General features: G+C 36.4%; 1 protein-coding gene across 3 annotated transcripts in view; it reads left to right on the forward strand.

Annotated features, from left to right (window-relative positions):
* The window catches only part of TNPO1 (transportin 1), a 90858-nt gene that overhangs the window by 12679 nt on the left and 54429 nt on the right, over positions 1-23750 (forward strand). Inside the window, exon 1 of one of the 3 annotated variants that reach the window (XM_042988158.1) lies at positions 2185-2250. The exons of the other annotated variants lie outside the window; for them this stretch is intronic. The gene's annotated coding sequence lies outside the window, so the exon portion shown is untranslated. Of the gene's footprint in view, positions 1-2184; positions 2251-23750 lie in introns of those variants that run through there. 3 annotated transcript variants of the gene reach the window in all.

Raw genomic sequence — 23750 nt, forward strand, 5'->3', positions numbered from 1 at the left:
ATATGTTTTCAGAGTTCTTGGTGCTAATTGTTCAGAAAGGTAAAATAAAATGCTTGGATTAATTATTTTGTGATAGAGTTCAGTTGGCACTGTCTGGTTATAAACAGTTCTGATCTGTGTTTTAGAAAGAGTTTGTCTAAGATCATAAAATGCTACCTGTCAACCTTTATTAGAAAATATTATGAGACGTAATTTAGGGAAAGAGCATTAAACAGTGAATCATTGAAACCACAGGTGCTCCAGAACAGGAACTAGAATGCTCCATTGGCTTTTTAGTTGAATAATGCTTTTACATAGTTTCTGTTAACAGTTTTAAGGAGATAATGGGTAAAAACTTGTGTGGGATAGAAACCCAAGTTATGGTGAAAATTTTTCTTTGGCATTTTCAATTAAAGATTGTTCTTACTATTGAATGTGATTTCTGTAAGAAGTGACCTAAGCCTGACATGGGAACCCAAGTATTTGCTGAAAGAATCAAATGACATGTAACTTAGTAATCCCACAACTACATTTGAACAGTTGAGTTCAATACAAGTTTCCCTGAAGGCTTGGAGAATTTCAGTAGCAAGTATAAAGGAAAGAAGAAAGTCTGGCTTTTGTATGTGGAATATGACCAGACTGATTGTTTATAATCAACTAAATGTTTCCCTTCTAGAAGCTGAAAGGACCACAGTCTTTAGTTGCTTTATAGGTGAGGAAATGAACGAAATGAGTAGAAGTGATTTGTACAGGGTCGTCCAGCCAGCTCTTCTTTCTGCAGAGAAGAACTGAGACAAACATGTCAGATCTCTACCACTCCTTTTTTTTCCTGATATTATTTTGGCTCTTCATGGCACAGAAGAGTTACAAGACCCATGGTCAGGGGCACCTAGGTGGCTCAGTCAGTTAAGCGTCTGACTTCAGCTGAGGTCATGATCTCACAGTTTGTGGGTTCAAGCCCTGCATCGGGCTCTGTGCTGACAGCTTAAAGCCTGGAGCCTGCTTTGGATTCTGTGTCTCCCTCTCTCTTTACCCCTTTCCTGTTCATGTTCTGTCTCTCTCAAAAATAAATTTTAAAAACGTTAAACAAACAAACAAAAACCATGGTCAGAGACAGTTTGTCCCCAAACACTGGAGTTAACAGTGGTTTTTTGTTAGCTCCAGAAAGGCTTTGGCTGTGATTCAAGTGTCTATCGCCCATCCTTCTCCTGACCTGACACTTTATCCTTCCATAGGTCAAGGATGAAATAGTGGAGAAACTGTAAAGGTTAGGAGGTTTTTCTGGACTCTTACTTCAGCGTAAATAGTAAGCTCAGATTCAAGAGTGTGGTATAGTCGTTTAAGGTCTGAGGTAGGAATTTGATGGGGAAGCTTAAAAGCCAGTAGAGAAATAAAATGCTGAAGCATAAAAAGGAAAAGACTGTAATAAAAATCCTAGCTTTACTTGCCCCTTACATCCTAGTGGGCTAGAGGCTTTTGTGTTGGTGTCAGTATTTGCTGATCAGGGACACAGGAGGCAATTTTTATTTATAAAACAGATTTGGTACAGTCATACTCCCATGAGATTCTAGTAGAGTTTCATTTGCTCAGCAGGCAGGACAAAATTGTGATCTCAGGTAAAAGTATCATTTTCTGAATTGTGGAAATACAAACTCCTGGCCATCTCAAATGTTTTGGGTCATGTTCCTCAAATGCCCCACCACACATTGAATTATTGAACTTAATAACATAAAGAAACCTTAGGAATTTTGTTTTTGTAGTTTCCAGCTATAAAACCCTGCATATATCAGTGGTTAGTAAATGTTGGTTTATTGATTTCATTTCTGGAGTTCCTTTCTTCTAGAATATGCATACTACTCCTGTAAGAATACATAATGAAGAGTTGACTGGAGATTGTGTATTTTATTAACTGTAAATAATAATATGGATTATTTGCTGTATGAAATTTTTTTAATTGTAATATCATTTCATGTGACTTAAAGATTTGGTTTCTGTGTACCTAACCCTACTCCAAGGAAATTATGTAGGAAAAGGTTTTTTTATAATAAATAAATAATTTTTTTTTAAGAATCACTTTGGTGTAGGGGTGCCTGGGTGGGTCAGTCAGTTAAGCGCTTAGTCTGACTCTTGATTTATGAATTCATTTTAATGTTTATTTATTTATTTTGAGAGAGGACATGCACATAGGAAAGGGGGAGAGAAAGAGACTCCCAAGAAGGCTCCACGCTGTCAGCCCAGAACCAGACACTCAGCTCAATCTCACAGACTGAGGTAATGACCTGAGCCAAAATCAAGAGTCAAATGTTTAACTGACTGAGCCACCCAGGCATCCCATGAATTATTTTCTTAAAGAGTAAAATAGTATATGACACAAATGATTGAATAGCAAAGTAAAAAGTACTAGAACTCTAACCTTTATCAGTTTAGTATATGCTCAGTGACAAATTTATTTGTAGAATGTACTTATTTCCGCAGTTAGAATTTTCTTTTTCTTTTAATTAAAAAAATTTTTTTTAACGTTTATTTATTTTTCAGAGAGACTGAGACAGAATGCGAGTGGGTTAGGGGCAGAGAGAGAGGGAGACTCAGAATCCAAAGCAGACTCCAGATACTGAGCTGTCAGCACAGAGCCTGACGCCGGGCTCAAACTCACAAGCTGTGAGATCATGACCTGAGCCGAAGTCGGACGCTCAACCAACTGAGTCAGTCACCCAGGAGCCCCTGCAATTGGAATTTTCCTGTCATACATTAGTAAATTTTGCTTGTAATATTTGTAGTTATGATTAGTGAGGGAATCTATAGAACTTACTGCCACAGAATTTTTAAGAATCATTGTAGAAGAATTATAGACCCTCTTTTCTGAGCTATATTTTAATTTGCTTTTGGCTTTTACATTTTCATGAGATTTTTTTCCTTCTAGTTCAGTATAAGGTTTAATCAAGCTATTCATTGATTTTTTTTTTAAGTGGTATTTCTGGAATTATGTGCCAGTGTTTTGAAAAATTATGAAGTTGATGAGAGGTGATTGGAATTTTTTTTAAGGAGTTTCTAGGTCCAATGTGGGGCTTGAACTCACAACCCTGAGATCAAGTGTTGCATTCTCTACAGAGTAAGCCAGCCAGGCACCCTGAAACTTTTTTTATATTAAGCAAAATTTTGGTATTCTTGTTTTAAATTTTGTAGTAGTCTTACTTTTCTGTATATCTTTTCTTAGTATTTAAACAGTTAAAAAAGTCCTAATATTAATTTATCATAACATAAAAAATTTTCCACACATATAAGATATTTAAACTGTAATCAAATTAATTACAAATGTAGAAATCATAATAATTTCCATTATCTAGGTTAAAGTAAAATTTCCATTTTTTCTCTGAAACTAGGTGTCTGGGGTTATAAAACATCTTTGTTGGTATAATTCTTTTGCTTTGCAGAAGTTGAGTTTTTTTCCATTGATAATAAAGATTTTTTTCTTAATTTCCAATATCCTCTTTATATCATTGTGTCTACTCATTTTAAAGGCATAATCTGGGGGAAAGTTCTGCAAGTACATAAATTTTCTGTAACTAAAATTTAACCCTTTAAGTGCCACAACCTTTAAGCATTTTCACATAAAACTTTCTAAATTATATTTCACACGTTTTTGCCTTTTTAACAAGTAAAAAAGGTGTAATTTAAGCTCTTTGATGATTCTTTTTTTATTATGAATAGCAAGCACTGTATCATAATATGGTAACATTCCCTGGGATCTTTTGCCCTGTCCTATTTATGACTTCCAACACTTACACTTTTGGAGATCATTATTATTTATTTTCATTTTAAAGGTAATTTAACCACAGTAGTGAAATTTTTTTGAATAGAAAGGAAAAAAGGCTTATAATCTTAACCCTCTAATCTGCTGCTAGCTTTTCATTGTTTCCTTCTGGTCTTTTTCATTTAACAATTCTGACTTTATCTTATACATATGTTTTACTTATTTGTTATTGTTCTCTACATACAACTTTTGATTAGTTTCTTTACTTCCTAACCATAAACATTTTCCATGTCATTACAGAAATTAACTTTTTTTTTTAATGTTTATTTATTTTTGAAAGGGAGAGTGTGAGCAGGGGAGGGGCTGAGAGAGAGAGGGACAGAGGTTCCGAAGCAGTGCTCTGTGCTGACAGCAGTGAGCCTGATGTGAGGCGCGAATTCACTAATCGCGAGATCGTGACCTGAGCTGTATAGTTGGATGCTCAACTGACTTGAGCCACCTAGGTACCCCCTGGGATTACTTCTAATTCAACAATAAATATATGGGTAAACATTCAACTGTTCGGTTATTATGCAGTTATTAAAAAGATGACTGGGGCACCTGGGTGACTCAGTCAGTTGAGCGTCCAACTTCAGCTCAGGTCATCATCTTGCTGTTAGGGAGTTCGAGCCACATATCAGGGTCACTGCTGTCAGCACCGCTTTGGATCCTCTGTCCCCCTCTTTCTCTGCCCCTCCCTTGCTCACACATGCTCTCTTTCTCAAACATAAATAAACATTAAAAAATAAAAGAATCCCAGGATTAAATCTTTGGGAAACACTTTTTTTCCTTTATTTAAGATTCTTAGGATATAGTCTAAGAAGTATAATCATGAGGTCAAAGGTTATTAAAATGCACATGGCTCTTGATACAGGTTGCTGAGTTGATTTCCAATAGGTTATATTAGTTTACCTTCAATCTGTTGGAGGTGATTCATATCTTCAGCACCATAGGGTGTTATTGTTATAAAATTATCTTTGTTAATTAGTCTAAAATTTTTACTTCATTACATTTATTGATTATTAATAAGATTCAGTATTTTCCAGGGTTTGTTTATTACATTTTGTGAATTTTCTTTCATGTATTATCTGTTTCTTCTAAAACAGTTTTCCAGATAAATAATTAATATATTACTGTCTTGTTGCATCATCTCACTTTGTATTTCTCTAACATGGGAGGAGCTCCCTTTATATTTGCTCATATAAGACATGTGTTTATCTTCCATACTTGTAAATAGTGGTGCCTCTGGAAATGTTTAAGAGATATTGTAAGTTCTTTGACATGTGGACTGTCTTAGTCTTGGGAAGCCAGTGTTACCTGAAAGCTAACATCATAGTGAGGGTAAATTGCCACTATTCCTACATCTCTCACAGGTAGAAATATGAATGAAACAAATATGAAGCATTTTTTCCCTTGATGACAGCAGAAGCAGTGATTGCCATTGTTCAGAACCAAAATAGTATAATTTGGAATAGGCAAATTATAGGCAAGGGAAGGGTAGAAGTAGATGAATAAGGAATTCTGTGTCTGGAAAGAGGATGTACACCTGAACTGGCAGCTGGCTTTATTGGTTTTCTCTGTTTTCCTACTCAGTTTATTCTCCACCCATTTTGATATATTCATTATACTCAGTATCTCCCAGAGACTTCATGTCAGCTCTCAAATTTACTCTCGTTGTTCAATCTAAGGAAATTGATTTCCACGATAGTCATCAGCTTCACTATACCAACCCTACAGTTCCTAGAGAACTCCTTAAAAAGTTCAGTTCCTTCCACTTAAATACATTTTGGGAATAGTTTGTTATAATATAACATTTAATATATAATCATGTGATTACATCTGTAATATTTAATATTTCTATTATAATTAAGCTCTTTTGGTTCCAAGGAAGAGAAACTCATTCGGATTGTCTTAAGAGAAAGGGAAAGGTTTATTTTAAGTCATTTGTGGAAGTCGAAAACCATCAGAAAACACGACAGCTCCCAGGAGCAGTTACTTCTCACTCTGGTGGACCATGCAATCTTGCTCAGTGCGTCCCTCCTCCTCTGTGTGCTGTCCGTTCTCCTTTCTGCTCACTTAGAATTTCTGCCCCTTTATAATTTTGTCTTGGCATATGGAATCTAATGATGGCCACATCACTGACATTTTAGCTTCTTTGAGCACTAGTAAATGATCCTAGTGCTTTCTGTTCATATTTCTGAGAAAGGAAATCCACTTGATTGAGCTCACCTTTTTATGCCAGGATTCATCATATGGAAGGTCACGTACCCAATCTTGGTTTAATCAGTTGCATTTAGGAAATGCAAAGTGTCAACCTTGCCATTAGACCCAACACTTAGGCTTGGCCATGGACTATCCAGTTCCCTTTAGAGAAAGGGTTTGAGTTTACTGCTAGATACCTATCAGAAAATCGGTGTAGTATGCAAAAATGAAGGAGGAAAAGAACTTCATAATATAGAACTGAATGTTCTGTGTTTTTATTTATTTTATACTTTTTTTTTTTTTTTTTTGAGAAAGAGGGAGCAAGTGAATGAGGGACAGAGAGAGAATCTTATGTGAGAGAGATAGCGGGAGAGAAGCAGGGCTCACCCAAAGTGAGTCTCAAGCTCACCCTATGTGGGACTCAGACTCACGATCTCTGAGATCCTGACTCACGCCAAAGTCAGATGCTTAATGACTGAGCCACCCAGGTGCCCCTGTAACTATGTTTTTAAAAGTTGAAGTTAGGGGCGCCTGGGTGGCTCAGTCGGTTAAGCATCTGAATTCATCTCAGGTCATGATCTCATGGTCCGTGAGTTTGAGCCCCGTGTCAGGCTCTGTGCTGACAGCTCAGAGCCTGGAGCCTGTTTCAGATTCTGTGTCTCCCTCTTTCTCTCTCCTCCCCCACTCATGCTCTGTCTCTCTCTTCTCAAAAATAAATAAACGTTAAAAAAATTTTTTGTTGAAGTTAAATATTTTCCCTTAATTGAGCTGTAATGTTTCTAGGTCTTGATTTCCCCATTTTTGTAAATAAAAGGATTGGATATAATGTTTGCATTCTGAAAATGTTATGATTGCTATTCCCTAAGGACAGTTAAAGTTGATGAATTCCAATTTCATGGGATGAGGGGGATGGATGGTGATTAGGACATGATACTCAGTTGGCCAATAACTCAGTATCTCTGTTTGCAAGAGGACAATAAGCTTTTTAACACAAGATTCACTTTTAAGGGTATATTCTTATAAACCAAACACTTTCTTAGTATGTATAGTAGATTAGCATTATTCTTTGTGTGTCCAGTATGATCTCAGATTCCCTTAGCTTCACACATTTCATTCTAGATTTCTATATTCATTAATTTGTTTATGTCTCAATCTTGGTTGAGTCTCGCTATCACAGTAAGAGAAAAACAGACTTGAACACACAGAATATGTGCGACTGTTTTTTGTGCTAAATTGTTAGTCATATAGTACTATTTGTCATACAACATTTCTTGCTATTTTTTTCCATTTGTGAACTATCTCTGTAGAATTTGTTTTGTGATATTCTTTTCCTCTGTCTTTTCATACTGCGAAGACTACCTTCAGTCAACTACTTAATTTTTGCCCTTATAAAATTTTTACAGATTGATTACATTCATGTCTGATTTAATATTCAACATTTGAGGGGCGCTGGGGTGGCTTAGTCAGTTAAGCGACTGGCTCTTGATACCAGCTTAAGTCATGATCTCACAGTTCGTGAGTTCGAGCCCTGCATCGGGCTCTGCACTCACAATGCAGATCCTGCTTGGGATTCTTCTTCCCTCTCTCCCCCTCCCCTGCTTGCACTCTCTCTGTCTCTCAAAATAAATAATAAACTAGAAAAATATATATTTAGCACTTGATTTCTGATACTTTTATTTCTCCTTCAATATTTCTATTTTGATCTTTACTTCTTTAGACTCTCATTTAAGTGATTCAAGCAGCCCATTTTGTTGCATATTCTTTGATAATACAAAAATAATTTCATCTTTGGCGTGCCTGGCTGCCTCAATTGGTGAAGGATGCAACTCTTGACGTCAGGGTCATAAGTTCAAGCCCCACGTTGGGTGTAGAGATTACTTAAAAATAAAATCTTAAAAAAAATGTCATCTTCATCTTAATGGGTATTTGGTGGTACAAACTGCTGTCAGTAAATCTGTTTTACTGATAATTTTGGTGGGAGGTAAAGTGAGAAGGGAATGAACATTACCTACTATTGCAGCAGTTTCCATTCTCATTTAATCTTCTCTTCAACCCATTTCACAGAAAACTCAACTGTGGCTAAGAAAGTTAAGCTACTTTCCTAAAAAAGACAATGGGGAGGATTGGGATTTCAACCCCTGTGTGTAGGACTCTGGAACCCATGCTTCCTGAACTCTATCTTCCTGCTTACCAACAATAAATAGTGCAGAACAATATTCAGCATAGGAACAAAAATTGTAAAAATTTATCTCCTCTCATAAATTGTTTCTCCTGTCTCTGACTTCTCACACTTGAAATCTGAATGATATGTGCCCCTGTTACATGTGAGAAAGATTTCAATCTTTCAAGCTAATAATAATCAGCCTACCAACCACTTTTCTATTTTATTGGCTAAAGGACTCTGACCTTTTTCCACTTCAGCCCTTGCCAGTGAGCATACTGCTATGTTCCTTTTTCTGTTTACACTAGAAAATGTGAAATATTCAATCCACTCATTACCCCATAACGATCAGGGATCGTTCTAGACATGACTGAGAAATTCCTAGGGCCCTGTCACCTGAGAACTTTAGGAGCAATCTAACCACAATGAAACAATATACTTGTAGTTACCATAATGATCTGTAATGGTTGTCCTAATGTGCTCGCTCTAATTTTTCTAAAATTTATCAGCTTAGATTTCTATCAACTGTGCAGTCAGTGTCTCACTTTATAAACACATAAGGTAGGGGCACTTGGGTGGCTCAGTCATTTGAGCATCTGACTCTTTGACTTTGAGTAGGGGAGGGGGTGAAGGGAGAAAGAGAATCTTAAGCAGGCTCCCACTCTGCTTGGAGCCTAACCCAGGGCTCATTCCCACGACCCTGGAATCATGACTCGAGCCAAAATCAAGAGTAAGATGGTCAACTGACTAAGCCACCCAGGCACCCCGAGCAATGTTATTATTTTTATTTACTTATTTATTTTTTAATTTACATCTAAGTTAGCATATGGTGCAACAGTGATTTCAGGAGTAGATTCTTTAATGCCCCTTACCCATTTAGCCCATCTCTCCTCCCAAAACCCCTTCAGTAACCCTCTGTTCTTCATATTTAAGAGTCTCTTAACCAAGCAATGTTATTTTAAAACAAGCTACTCTAGGGGCGCCTGGGTGGCTCAGTCGGTTGGGCGTCCGACTTCAGCTCAGGTCACGATCTCGCGGTCTGTGAGTTTGAGCCCCGCGTCGGGCTCTGAGCTGATGGCTCAGAGCCTGGAGCCTGCTTCCGATCCTGTGTCTCCCTCTCTCTCTGCCCCTCCCTCATTCATGCTCTGTCTCTCTCTGTCTCAAAAATAAATAAACGTTAAAAAAAATTTTTTTTTAAATAATAAAATAAGACAAGCTACTCTTTTAATTATACTTACATATTTGTGAACCATGAATTAAAGAAACAGTTTAGAGTGGAAGAAACATTGAAATAAGAATAGGAAGGCCTACGTTCCAGACCAAAGTTGTTTTTGGGGGTGGGGGAACAGTGGTAAAACTTATTTCTTACTCTTATTTCTTATTCACTTATTTATTTAAAAAAACTTTTTTTAGGGGCATCTGGGTATCTTAGTCATTTATGTGTCTGACTCTTGGTTTTGGCTCAGGTCATAATCTCACAGTTGTGAGATTGAGCCCCATATCAGGTTCTGCTCTGTGCTGTTAGCACAGATCCTGCTTGGAATTTTCTCTCCCTCTCTGTCTCTCCCCTTTTCACACACTCACTCACTCTCTCTCTCTCAAAATAAATAAACTTAAAAAACATTTTTTTAGCTTTATTGAGATAAAATTGCCATATGACATTGCAGAAATTTAAGATGTACACATGATGATTTATGTATGTAAGATGAAATGATTACCACAGTAAGGTTAGTTAACATATCCATTATCTCATATGGTTGCAATTTATTTTTGTTATTATTATTATTTTGGTGAGAGCTTTTAAGATTTACTCTCTTAATAACTTTCAAATATAATAATACAGTATCGTTAACTGTAATCATTATGGTATACATTACGTCCTGGAACTTGATCAGCTTAGAAGTGGAAGTTTGTATCCTTTGACTATCTTCACTCATTTCCCCTCCCCCCTTTTACTTCTGGTAACCACCAGTTTGCTCTCTGTTTCTGTGAGTTTGGTGGATTTTTTTATTTCTCAATATGTGATACTATTTTTATATATACATATCTATATAGATATATATAGATATATACACACATTTTATGTATGTATATATATATATGTGTGTGTATATATTTATGTATATGTATGTATATATATATGTATATGTATGTATATATATATATAAATATATACACACATTTTATGTGTGTATATATTTATATATATATATACATACACACACACACACACACACACACACACACACACACACACACACAATGTGTATATACAGTTGACCTTTGAGTAGCATGGAGGTTAGTGGTGCTGACCACTGTGCACTCGCAAATCCACGTATAATTTTCGACTCCCTCAAAACTTAGTTATCAATTGCCTGCTGTTGACCAGAAGCCTTACAGATAACATAAAAAGTTGATTCACATATATTTTATATGTTAACATGTGTTACTTTATTCTTACAATAAAGTAAGCTAGAGGAAAGAAAATGTTATTAAGAAAATACACTTACACAGTACTTGCATCAAACAAATTTTTGCATCTAAGTGGACCCATACAGTTCAAACCCAACATGTTGTTCAAGGGTCCAGTATATATCACATTTCCTTTATCCATTTATCTGTTGATGGACACAAATTTATTTCCATGTCTTGACTATTATAAATAATGCTGCAGTGAATACGAAGGCACAGATAACTCTTCGACATAGTGATTTTATTTCCTTCTGATAAATACCCAGAAGTGGAATTGCTAGATTATATGATAGTTCTATTTTTAAGTTTTTGAGGAGCCTCCATCCTGTTTTTCCATTCCCATCAATATGAGTTCCCTTTTCTCCACATCCTTGCCAGCTCTTGTTATCTCTATTCTTTTTGATAATTGCTATCCTAACAGGTTTGAGGTGTTAATGTTATTGTGGTTTTGGTTTGCATTTGTCTGATGATTAGTGATGTTGGGCATCTTTTCAGGTACCTGTTGGCCATCTGAATATCTTCTTTGGAAAACTGTTTATTCAGGTTCTTTGCCCCCTTTTTTTTTTCCAAATTATTTGGGCTCTTTGCTATTGAGATGTAGGAATTTCTTATATATTTTGGATATTAGCTCCTTATCAGATACATGGTTTGCAAAACTTTCTCCCATTCTGTAGGTTGCCTTTTCATTTTGATGATGGTCTCCTTTGCTGTGCAGAAGCTGTTCAGTTTGATGTAATCCCACTGTTTATTTTTGCTTTTGGTGCTTGAGCTTTTGGTGTCATACCCATGAAATCATTGCCAAGACTAATGCCAAGGGGATTTTTCCCTGTTTTTTTTTTTTTTTTTTTAGGAGTTTTTTTTGTTTCAGGTCTTAATGTTCAAGTCTATGTTTAATCCTTTTTGAGTTAATTTTTGAGTGGTGTAAGGTAGGGGTCCACTTTCATTCTTTTGCATGTAAATATCCAGTTTTCCCAACACAAGAGAAGAGACTGTCTTTGCCCCATTGAGTATTCTTGACCACCTTGTCAAATATTACTTGACTGTACATGCATGAGTTTGTTTCTGGGCTCTCTATTCTGTTCCATAAGTCTGTGTGTCCATTTTTATGCCAGTTCCATACTGTTTTGATTGCTGTAGCTTTTTAGTATACTTCGAAATCAGGAAATATGGTAATTTTAGCTTTGTTCTTTCTTAGGATTGCTTTGGCTATTCAAAGTCTTCCGTGATTCCATATAAATTTTAGGATTCATTTTTCTTTTTCTGTAAAAAAAAAATGCCATTAGAATCTTGATAGGGATTACATTATCTCTGGATAACTTTGGGTAGTATAACATTTAAATAATATTAATCCTTCCTACCCATGAACATAGGATATCTTTCCATTTGTTTGTATCTTCTTTAATTTCTTTCATCAGTGTCTTACAGTTTTCTGGTGTACAGATCTTTCACCTCCTTGTTTGAGTTTATTTCCAATTATTTTATTCTTTTTGATGTTGTATATGGGATTATTTCTTCTTTCACATAATTTAGTGTTACTGTATAGAAATGCAACTGGTTTTTGTATGTTCATTTTGTACCCTGCAACTTTACTAAATTAGTTTTTTTATAGAGTCTGTAGGATTTTCTATGTATAAGGTCATGTCATCTGTGAATAGAGACATGTCTGTTTTACTTCTTCCACTCTGATTTGGAGGCCTTTTCTTTTTTGTTGCCTGATTGCTTTGGCTAGGACTTCCAGTACTTCGTTGAATAGGAATGGTGAGAATGGGCACCATTATTTTGTTCCCATTTTAGAGGGAAGGTTGTCAGCCTTTCACCACTGAGTGTGATATTACCTATGGGTTTGTCATACTTGGTCTTTAGTATGTTGAGGTATGTTCCTTATATACTAAATATGTTGAGAATTATCATGAATGGAAATAGAATTTTGTTAAATATTTTCTCCACATCTCTTGAAATCATATGATTTGTATCTTTCATTCTATTAATATGATATATCACATTGATTTGTGTATGTTGAATTGTTCTTGCATCCCAGAGACTAAACCCACTTGATCAAGGTGTATGATTTTTTTAATATGCTGTTGAATTCATTGTGCCAGTGATTTATTGAGAATGTTGCATTTATATTAATGGCCTGTAGTTTTCTTCTAGTGTCCTTATGTGACTTCACTATCAGAGAAATGCCTTATTAAATGAGTTTGGACGTGTTCCCCTCTCTTCAGTTTTTTGTAAGAGTTTGAGAAGAATTGATGTTAATTTTTCTTTAAATGTTTGGTAGAATTCACTAGTGAAACCATCTGGTCCTAAGCTTTTCTTTATTGGGATTTAACTTGATTCAGGCTCCTTATTATTATTGGTCTCTTCAGATTTTCTTTCTTCATGATTCAATTTTGGTAGGTTTTATGTTTCTAAGAATTTATCCATTTCTTCTAGGTTGTCCAATTTGTTGGCGTATAATTGTTCATAGTAGTCTTTTATGATCTGTTGTATTTCTGTAGTATCAGTTGTAATAGCTCCTCTTTGATTTATAATTTATTTGGTTCCTGTCTTTTCTTTCTTGGTCTAGTTAAGGGTTTGTCAATTTTATCTTTCCATAGAATCAACTCTTAGTTTTGTTGATCTTTTCTATTGTTTTCTTAATCTGTATTCCATTTATTTCTACGCTACTCTTTATTATTCTTTCCTTCCTTTTTCTAACTTTGGTCTACTTTGTTCTTCTCTTTGTAGTTCCTTCAAGTGTAAAGTTACGTTGTTTGGTAGATTTCTTTTTTTGAGATATATATTTGCCTATGTCTAAACTTTTAGAACTGCTTTTGCTGCATTTTCTAATGTTTGGTATGTTGGATTTCCCTTTTCATTTGTCTTAAGATATTTTTTATTTCTCTTTTGCTTCTTTGATCCATTGGTTGTTCAGAAGTGTGTTGTTTAATTTCCATGTACTTGTGAATTTTCCATCTTTCTTCCTGTTACTGATTTCTAATTTCACCATTGTGATCAGAAAAGATACCTGATATAATTTCTATTTCAAATTTATTGAAACTGTTTCATTGTCTAACATATGATCTACTGTAGAAAGTGTTATATGTGCTTTTGAGAAGAATATGTATTCTGCCTCTGTTGGATGGAATGTTTGTTAGGTCCATTTGCTTTATAGTGTTGTTCAAGTCCACTGCTTCCTTATTGATTTTCTGTCTGGATGATCTATCCATTGTTGAGAGTGGGATATTACAATCCCCAACTATTATTGTATTGCTGTTTACTTCTCCTTTTAGTTCTGTTAATATTTACATTATATAGGTGCTTTGATAGTGGATGCATAAATATTTACAATTAATGTATAAACTCTTGATTGACTTTTTTATATTACCATAATGAAGTTATTTGTTTAGAGCATTTTTAGTTTAAAATCTGTTGTGTTGGGGTGCCTAGGTGGCTCATTCGGTTAAGCATCCAACTCTTGGTTTTGGCTCAGGTCATGATCCCACGGTTCCAGGAGTTTGAGCCCTGTATCGGGCTCTGCTGATGCCTGCTTGGGATTCTCATTCTCTGCCTCCCTCCCTCTCTTTTTCTCTCTCTCTCAAAATAAAGAAATAAACCTTAAAAAAATAAAAATTAAGAAATAAAATCTATTGTGTCTAAGTACTGCTGCCCTGCTTTATTTTGGTTACCATTTGCTTGAAACACCTTTTTCTATCTCTTCAGTCTCTGTATGTGTGTGTTCTTAAAGCTAAAATAAATCTGTTGTATGCAGCATACTGTTGGATCTTGTTTTTTTAATACATTCTCCCATTTTTTTTGTCTTTTGATTAGAGAATGTAATCCATTTAAAGTAATTACTGATAGGTAAGGACATATTGCTGTCATTTTGATAATTGTTTTTTGACTGGTTTGTAGAGTCTTTGTTTCTTCCTATCTTCTTATGTGAGCTGATGACTTTTTGTAGTAGTATGCTTTAATTCCTTTTTCATAATCTCAGATTTTTCCTCTGTGGTGACCATGAGGCTTACATACAATATCTTATATTTATAACATCCTATTTTAAGCTGATGAAAATGATGTGACCAGAAGTTAAGCATATGGGAAATATTACTGCTATCAGTCTTTTATTTGATTAAAAATAAAAAGTTTAGGGGCACCTGGGTGGCTTAGTCAGTTAAACGTCTAACTTTGGCTCAGGTCATGATCTCACAGTTTTTGAGTTCAAGCCCGTGTTGGGCTCTGCACCAACAGCTCAGAGCCTCGAGGCAGCTTCGGATTCTGTGTCTCCCTCTCTCTCTCTGCCCCTCCCCTGCTTGTGCGCCCTCTCTCTCTCTCAAAAATAATAAACCTTTTTTTTTTTTTAACGTTTATTTATTTTTGAGACAGAGAGAGACAGAGAGAGACAGAGCATGAATGGGGGAGGGTCAGAGAGAGAGGGAGACACAGAATCGGAAGCAGGCTCCCGGCTCTGAGCTGTCAGCACAGAGCCCGACGCGGGGCTCGAACTCACGGACCATGAGATCATGACCTGAGCCGAAGTCGGACGCTTAACCGACCAAGCCACCCAGGCGCCCCCTTTTTTTTTTTTAATAAAAAGTTTAAACCCTCTGGGCCACCTGGCTTGCTCAGTTGGAAGAGTATGCGACTCTTGATCTCAGGATCATGAGCTCGAGCCCCATGTTGGGTGTAGAGATTACTTAATTAAATAAAACTTGAAAGAAAGAAAGAAAAGTTTAAACCCTGAAAAGGAAGGTGCAGTTATCACACTTGCACTGAAGAAAGTAAACACTAATCAAGAGAGTTGTTGAATTTTGGTGATGCTTAAAATAGAGAGGAGAAGAGAAATCTATCCAGGAATTGTGTTAATGGTTAGTCACATACTCTTGAAAGTAGCAGAAAGAGAATAATATGACAGACAGCATGGTTCAGTGCACAGGCTCTGGAGTCAGGTACATCTGGGCTTGGGTCCTGCCTTTGTTCATTGTGACCTCGAACACTTGATTTAAGCCTGTTCTTCTTCTGTAAAATGGAGATGATAATAGTCCCTATTCATGAAATTAAATGAGATCATGCATTTAAGGCACTTAGTAAATAACTGGCATATAGAAGTGCTCCATAAATGATAACAGGGTTGCTGTTATTGCTAGGCACAGTACAGATTTTGAAAATACACAGATTTGGTTTTGAGTGCCTATATCTGCCACATATTGGCCAGGCAAGTACTTAACCTCTCCCAACCTCGGTTAATATAAAATGGAGTTAGTATCTACCTCATAGTGCTGCTGTGCATATTAAATGAGCAGAAGTATATAGGAAGTACCTAGTTGTAGATTGGATTGGGTTTTGGGATCAAGTTTTCCTTATTACCACCTGCTTACTGTGATACTAGACTTTTTTTTTTTAATATTTGTAAACTTTAGCATTTGAGTCAGATGTCTAGTCGTCTTTAAAGGTCTTCTTGAGGGGCGCCTGGGTGGCTCAGTTGTTGGAGCATTCAACTTTGGCTCAGGTCATGATCTCACAGTTCATGGGTTTGAGCCCCGTGTAGGGCTCTGTGCTGACAGCTCAGAGCCTGGAGCCTGCTTCAGAATCTGTGCCTCCCTCCCTCTCTCTCTCTCTGCCCCTCCCCTGCTTGCGCGTGCTCGCTTGCTCATGCGCATGTGCGCGCGCTCTCTCTCTCTCTCTCTCTCTCTCTCTCTCTCTCAAATGTAAATTAACATTTAAAAAAATGAATAAAGGTCTTGAAAGGGCACTCTAAGAATATATTTAAGTTTTCCTTAGTGCCCATTTTCCATTGTCCTTTGTTATTTCTTATTAATCTTTTCAGTTTTTAGATGACAATACTTTGTGCTTGAGGATTATAATTTTAACTTGTTTTTTTTAAAGATTTTTTTCTGGTTTATTTTTAAGAGAGAGAGAGAGAGAGAACACAACCAGGGGAGGGGCAGAGAGATAGACAGAATCTGAAGCAGGCTCCAGGCTCTGAGCTGTCAGCACACAGCCTGACATGGGGCTCAAACTCACTAACCATGAGATTATGACCTGAGCCGAAGTTGGACACTTAATCGACTGAGCCACCAGGTGCCCCAATATAATTTTCCCTTCTTAGCATAATTCTTCAGAGTGGTAAACTAGATCATTCACCCTAATCAATCAATCAAGGATGATTTAAAACCAGCTCAATGCCTTCCACCTTGTAACAGCAGAGGGTCCATAAGCTGTGGTCCCTACCCTTCCATCTGTTTGAGCTCCTTTCTAGTAGCTTGGGCTGAACAGTTGGGTTTTGCTTTCTCCGCTTTTCTTTCTTGAGACTTAATCTCTGATTACTTTATAAATCTCTTAAAGGACTTTCTAGTTTCACTGATAGCTGTAATTTAACAAGCCTGTTGACATTTTGATTCTTTGACATTAAAAGGCTTCATTTTTTAAGTTATTATTAATCGACTGCCTTTAGACTTTGTCTTTTTTCCTTTCATACCTGAGCTTTGATTCAATTTCTCATAAAAGTTTTATTAAGTAACTTTAAAAGAAATAGGAGAATCTTTTTCGCCTTTTGGATTATCTCTGATTTTTTTCTTCCTTGTTCATCCTAGCATCTTTTTGTAAAAAGCCAGTGTAAGAGACATTTTCTTTGGAAGTCTACAAATCTGATTCACATTCAGCAAATAACTTAAGCTGTATTTTGTTTTATTTGTTGGTCAAATGAAGATAATACTTGCCAACTAGTTCCTGTAAAGGGATGTTCTAAAGATTAGATTTAGGATGTTTTGAACTCACGTACTCAGTGCTATTGAAATATCTCATTTTTATTATATGTTCGTAATATACATACTGCTATATTTACTGTTTTATTTATTTTACAATAGTGAAATAGGATTTTTTAAATTTGTTTTGAGTGAGAGAGTGTGGGGGAGAGGGAGAGAGGGAGGGAGAAAGAATCCCAAGCAGTTTCCATGCTGTCATTGTGGAGCTCATCATAGGGTTCGATCCCACGAGCTGTGAGATCATGACCTGAGCCAAAACCAAGAGTCAGATGCCTAACAGACTGATTAACCCAGGTGTCCCAGTGAAATGTGATTTAAAATTTTGTCTTTTACCTCACTACAAAGGTATCAAATACTTGTCATTCTTTTAGAATACAAATGGTTCTATTTATGGTTAGTTTCCTAGTTTACAGAAATTGATGGGTTTTTTTAGAAAGACAGTAATATCAGGTGCTTAGAGACTGGACTCTAGAGCTAGATTAGTTGGGTTTGAATGAGGGATTCATTTATTATGTAAGTAACCTTGGGCAAGTAACTTCTGTGTGCCTCAATTTACTGATCTGCAAAATATAGGTAATATTAATACATGATAAAGTTCTGAGGAATAAATTAGTTGGCATATGTAAGTGCTTAGGGCACTGCCTAGTACTCAAAAACATTAGCTGTTGCTATTATTGACAAAATAATAGATGTATTTATGCCTTTACTATTTAGCCAGATTTTTTGGTAGTATTTTTGGTAGTGAAATATGGCAGACTTTCCCCTAACAAACTGGAACTCCATTTTAAATGCAGATTGGACAGTTAGGTCTTCTGTGGCTCCTGCCCCTTCCAGGCATTTCCCACATAGCAGTCTGATGGGTTTTATACATAAGTTATTTTTGGTCTGAAAATATTATGCTTACTGTGAAAATAAACAATCCTGAACAGCAGAAGATTAACCTCTCCTTCCTCATTTCTACTTCCTAGGAAGAGTAATTATTTTCCATATTTTTATTTGGTTTTGCCATCTATTAATTTATAACCCCCCTCACAAGCTCTCTATTAGCTTCAGGGTGAATTCCAACTCTTACCTTGGTCTATGAGGTCCTCCTAGCCCCTGCCCTCCTCTCATTTTTACTTTTTGGTAATTCCTGTTAGATTCTCAGGTAAAAAGTCACTTCCTCAAGGAGGTTCAGCTTAATGTCCCCACAGCCCCTATACTTTCTCTACCATAGTGCTGTCCGGTGGGGCGAGGGGGAGGGGTCCTAGAATTTGGGAGGTGCTTTTGGTATTTAGTGGGTAGGGCAGAGAGATTTTAGATGTTCATCATTAAGAATTGTCTTAAACCCTGAACGACTTTTGAATGCTCCACTACATAGTCACATAGGGGAAAAAAATACCAGCCTAAAACCTCATATAATTTTACATATGCACGTGGAATTTTTTGCAGGATTTTAATTAAATATTGAGGTTTCTGGGAATAAAACTTTTATTACTGAAGGAAGAGTATACCTTGTTTTGTTTGGAATTGTTCACTATTTGGGGAAATCATGTCAATGTTAGCAACATTTACCACATTCATAGTAATTCATCATGTCGGTGGAAACATCTGGCTACTCAGTAAATATTTTTTTGAATGTAATTGAAATTAGGAGGAAAAAAAGCTCTGAACCAAAGGGGGGTAAAGCGCTTTTCTCTTTCCTGGCAGAATATATTTGTGTTCCTCTCTCTTCCTATTGTACTTTATTCATATGCTGCATTCATAGACCACACATCTGTCTCTCTCACTAAATGAGAGCGTGGGGGAGCAAGAACAATATTTTACTTACTTTTGAATCTTCATTGCTCATTGAGCACATGGTAGTTACTCACCTTAATATTCAGTTGAATTAATGGCAACAGCAATAGTATTTGTTCAACAAATATTTATTGACTCAGACTCTTCTGGGCAAAGAGGGCAAAAACACACTGTCCCTCTTCTCAAGGAACACATGATCTATTGCTAAGACAGCCCTGGAAATAATTATAATATGATAGTTTCTGAAATGGAAATAGCTATAAACTTTGGATCTCTAATGAAAAAAACCACTTAAGTCTTGTTCGGGAGGTCCTAGAATAATATCATGGAAGAGAAATAGTATCCAGTATCAAGCATAGTGCCAAGGAAGACGCTCAGTAGATATTTAGGAATTGAATAGATGAGCATAGCTCTGAAGAATGAGAAGGAGTTTGCCAAATGGCCAAATGTAAAGAGGACGTTCCAGTCAGGAAATCCCTATTCAAAGGCTCAGAGGTATGAGAGGCTCAGTTGGTGTTGGTGGAGCGTAAAGTTTGAGGTTAAGTCATAAGAGATAAAGCTGTCTGTAGAGGTGATGGACCAGATCATGAAACCAGGTCCATTCAAAAGAAGTTAGATTTTATCTTGCAGGCAGTAGAACACCTTTGGTGTGACAATTAAAACTGCTATATTTCAAATCATACCATATGCCGGGCAGGTACATACAGTCCTATCACAGAGTTGATATATTCTCATTTTAGAGTTGACAAACTAAAGCTCAGAGAGATTAATTAACTTGTCCAGGTTTTTACAGCTACTAAATGGAAGAACTAGGATTTAAACTTAGGTTGGTTGAGTCCAGACTTCCCATCTGCTTTTTAAACTATAGTTTACAGCCCCTCCAGCAGAGAAGAAACTCGATTTATTACTACTTTTTTCAACCAGTCTCTTTACCTCGCATGATTCTCAACTCTAGCAAATTCAAAATTTTTTAAAAAATTCTTTTATGTTTATTTAGTTTTTGAGAGAGACAGAGCACGAGTGGTGGAGGGGCAGAGAGAGGGGGAGACACAGAATCGGAAACAGGGTCCAGGCTCTGAGCTGTCAGCACAGAGCCCGACACAGGGCTCGAACTCAAAGACAGAAGACCATGACCTGAGCTGATGTCGGATGCTCAACTGACTGAGCCACCCAGGCACCCTGCAAATTCAAAATTTTTATGTACATTTAAGTTCTTAACAGTTTGGGACTCTCTGGTTTTCTGAAGACCCCAAATAGTATCTTACAGTAACTTAGTATTCTTAGTAACTTTGTATTCTGGTCCATCTTCTGTCTAGCTAGTTCAGATAACTGTCTTGGCTAATGAAATGCCTTTGGTTGGGGGTGGGGGGGGCGGTTTCACCATGGAATGTTGTGGACTAATCAGCATGATTTGCATACTCTAAAAGAGAAACATTTGAAGTATTACTTCCCTTTTTTGAAACAGTTATATCCCAGTCTTCAACATGCAAATACAATAGTAATTACTTCAGGAAAATCCAGTGTTCATCTTGATATTGTTTATTACAGATGTAGTTTACTATTTAAATAAATGATTTCTGCCTCAGAATTCTGGTGTCCTTGGTTAGCTTAAAGTACTTTAGACGTTACCTAAATAACCCTGCGATCCCTCTGGCTACCCTAGCAGAAGACTCTTGCTAATTTTAACGTTTGTTTATTCTTGAGACAGAGAGAGACAGAGCATGAACGGGGGAGGGTCAGAGAGAGGGAGACACAGAATCTGAAACAGGCTCCAGGCTCTGAGCTGTCAGCACAGAGCCCGACGCGGGGCTCGAACTCTTGGACCGTGAGATCATGACCTGAGCCGAAGTCTCATGGACTGTGAGATCATGACCTGAGCTGAAGTCTGCCGCTCAACCGACTGAGCCACCCAGGAGCCCCAGACTCTTGCTAATTTTAATGGCTATTAAAATGTGTAAGTTCTGCAGATACAGGTGGTGATTGTTGCACAACAATGAGAATGTACTTATCGCCATTAAACTGTATATTTAAAATGGTTAAAACACCACATTTTATGTTACATGTTTATTTTACCACAGTAACAAAAATGTGGTATAGAAGTTCAAAATACTTGTTTCCAATAATTTGATTAAGTTGTGAGGGAACAGTTTCTCTTCATTATACCTATCCCATCCTCATGGGTGGATCAAATTAAATGTTTTAAATACTAAACTGTTTGAGAAGAAAAAGAATTCTACTTATTTGGGTGCAGGAATAAAGATGGAAGCATGATAATGATCTTATGGGGGCTCTTATCCTCAGGATGGATGTAATGAAGATGCCTTTCCAACCTGGCTGCTATTGGCCCTGACTTCACTTTATTCAAAAGGGCAGCTAGGGAGTTAAGTAGGCTATCCAAATGTCACTTCCACTGGTGAGATGTGCATGGTTACAGCTCCCATTTATAACTGAAGTCCAAATTTTTAGGTTCCCTCCCTTTAACTTTCCCCTGCCCCCTACCCTAATATTAGTAGCAATTAAGTTTTCACCCATTAGATTCACAAAAATGAAAAGAATGTGCTGGTGGAGATGTGGGAAACATTCGTATTCTTTGTGAGTGTGAATTGCATAACTGTTTTTAGAAAGTAATGTGGTAATAACTGTTAGAAATTTTTAAATGCGCATACTTTTGGCCTAATAATCCCACTGGGGTGCCACTACTGTGTAGAGACATTAATACAAGAATGTTTTTTTGTGTGTTCAAAAAAAAAAAAAAAAAGCATCAGCATCCTGGAAGCCAATCAAGAAGTGGTTGAACAAATTATGATCTATTCATTCTAAATACCTATGTGCATCTATTAAAAAGTGCCTTAAATATATATATATATATATATATATATAGGCCTGGAATGATGGTATATTATGTGTTTAAAAGTTGTAGCATTAATAAAGTGTAGTATGTAGTATGCTTTTAAAACAAAACCAGAATGATGGGAGTGCCTGGGTGGCTCAGTGGGTTAAGCTTCCGACTTCTGCCCACGTCATGATCTCCCAGTCCGTGAGTTCAAGCCCTGCATCCAGCTCTGTGCTGACAGCTCAGAACCTGGAGCCTACTTTGGATTCTGTGTCCCCGTCTCTCTCTGCCCCTCCCCTGCTCTCACTCTGTCTTTCTCTCTCAAAAATAAATAAATGTTAAAAAAAATTAAAAAACAAAACCAGAACTATATGCATGTTTGAGAATACAGAAAGGTGTAGCAGGATTAATATCATACTTAATACTGATTCTGTCGTGGACATAAGCTTGGAGGTAGGATTGAACTAACTTTATGTGTACAACCATATTGTTTGATTTCTTGTCATTTTTGTAATTGTTAACAAGTTTCTGAAGTAAAAAGAAGAGGGAAGGAGAGATTTGTATGATAGAAATTATAATAGGAATTACTTTGGATGACTTGGGATGGGTACAATGGAAACCTTGGTACTGGTAATGATCATAATGTATTTTGATGTGAGCATTGGTTACACAGGCGTCTTCAGTTTGTAAAACTCCCATTTAGTTGTATGCCTATGATTTGTACAGGTTATGTGTATTTGAAAGTGTATTAAAATTGTGGCACAGCAATACAAGGGAGTACTATCATGTTTTTAAAAAATACTTTCAATAAATATTTAATATATGAAGTTGGGCAAGAAACAGCAATCCCATTATAAAATATAAAGTACATATAAGCACACAGAATAAAGACTGGAATAAAAACGTTATAATATTAATAGATATGTTTAGATGATCGTTGTGGGGGGGGGGGAGGTTTGTTTTAAGTAAGAACAGTTTTTTGCATTGGGTCATTTAGGAAGTCCATAGGAGATGGTGAGCAAGCCACATTACAGGATATTAACCAGAAAATAAGGGTGAAGGGGAGAGGAAAGGTTTAAAAAGAAAGGAAAAAAAGGAAGAAGGAAAGAAAAACAGTGCTAACTAGAGACCTACAGTAAGGTCAGGTAATTTTAACCCCTACTAGGGAGGGAGTAATTTCAGTTGTCAACCATCATGTAGTAAAGCCTTATGAAAAATTCAGCATACTCAGTTTGATTTTTACAAATAATTTATGCTTGATACTTTTTTGTTTTTGTCTAAGCATTTAGTTTTAATGAAACTGTGTCACTGATATAATAGTTTCAACTGATTGTAGCAAATGCAACTCTTAGTAGCTTAAGAAACCTATACTCTGCCCAGTCTTTGCTAATTAACTGTGGTAATTTTGCTCAGACCTTTTTGATCCCTAATTGGCACATGGGGTCAAATATACGTCCCCAGGTTGGCTAGAGAATCAAATGAGAAAATGTATGTGAGAACACTTTAATAGAATTAAACACCATCCACTTATAAAATTACGTTACTTCTCTTGTTGTTCCTTCATCCCATCCAAAGCCCTTAGTTGTGAAATGTGGTTATTTGAGATGTAATTTATTTCAGTTAAGAGTTCAAAAGTTTAAGTTTATAAAAGAATGCAGTTTTTTCAATCACGTGCAAATGTAAATGCATTATTTGGTGTTTATCAAGATGTGGGTTGTGATTGCAATACATTTTTAATATTTTAGACTAAATATTAGTGCCAGTTATATCGAGTTGAAATGTAAGCAT

This window comes from Panthera tigris, chromosome A1 (genome assembly GCF_018350195.1).
Source record: "Panthera tigris isolate Pti1 chromosome A1, P.tigris_Pti1_mat1.1, whole genome shotgun sequence".
NCBI lineage: Eukaryota > Metazoa > Chordata > Mammalia > Carnivora > Felidae > Panthera > Panthera tigris.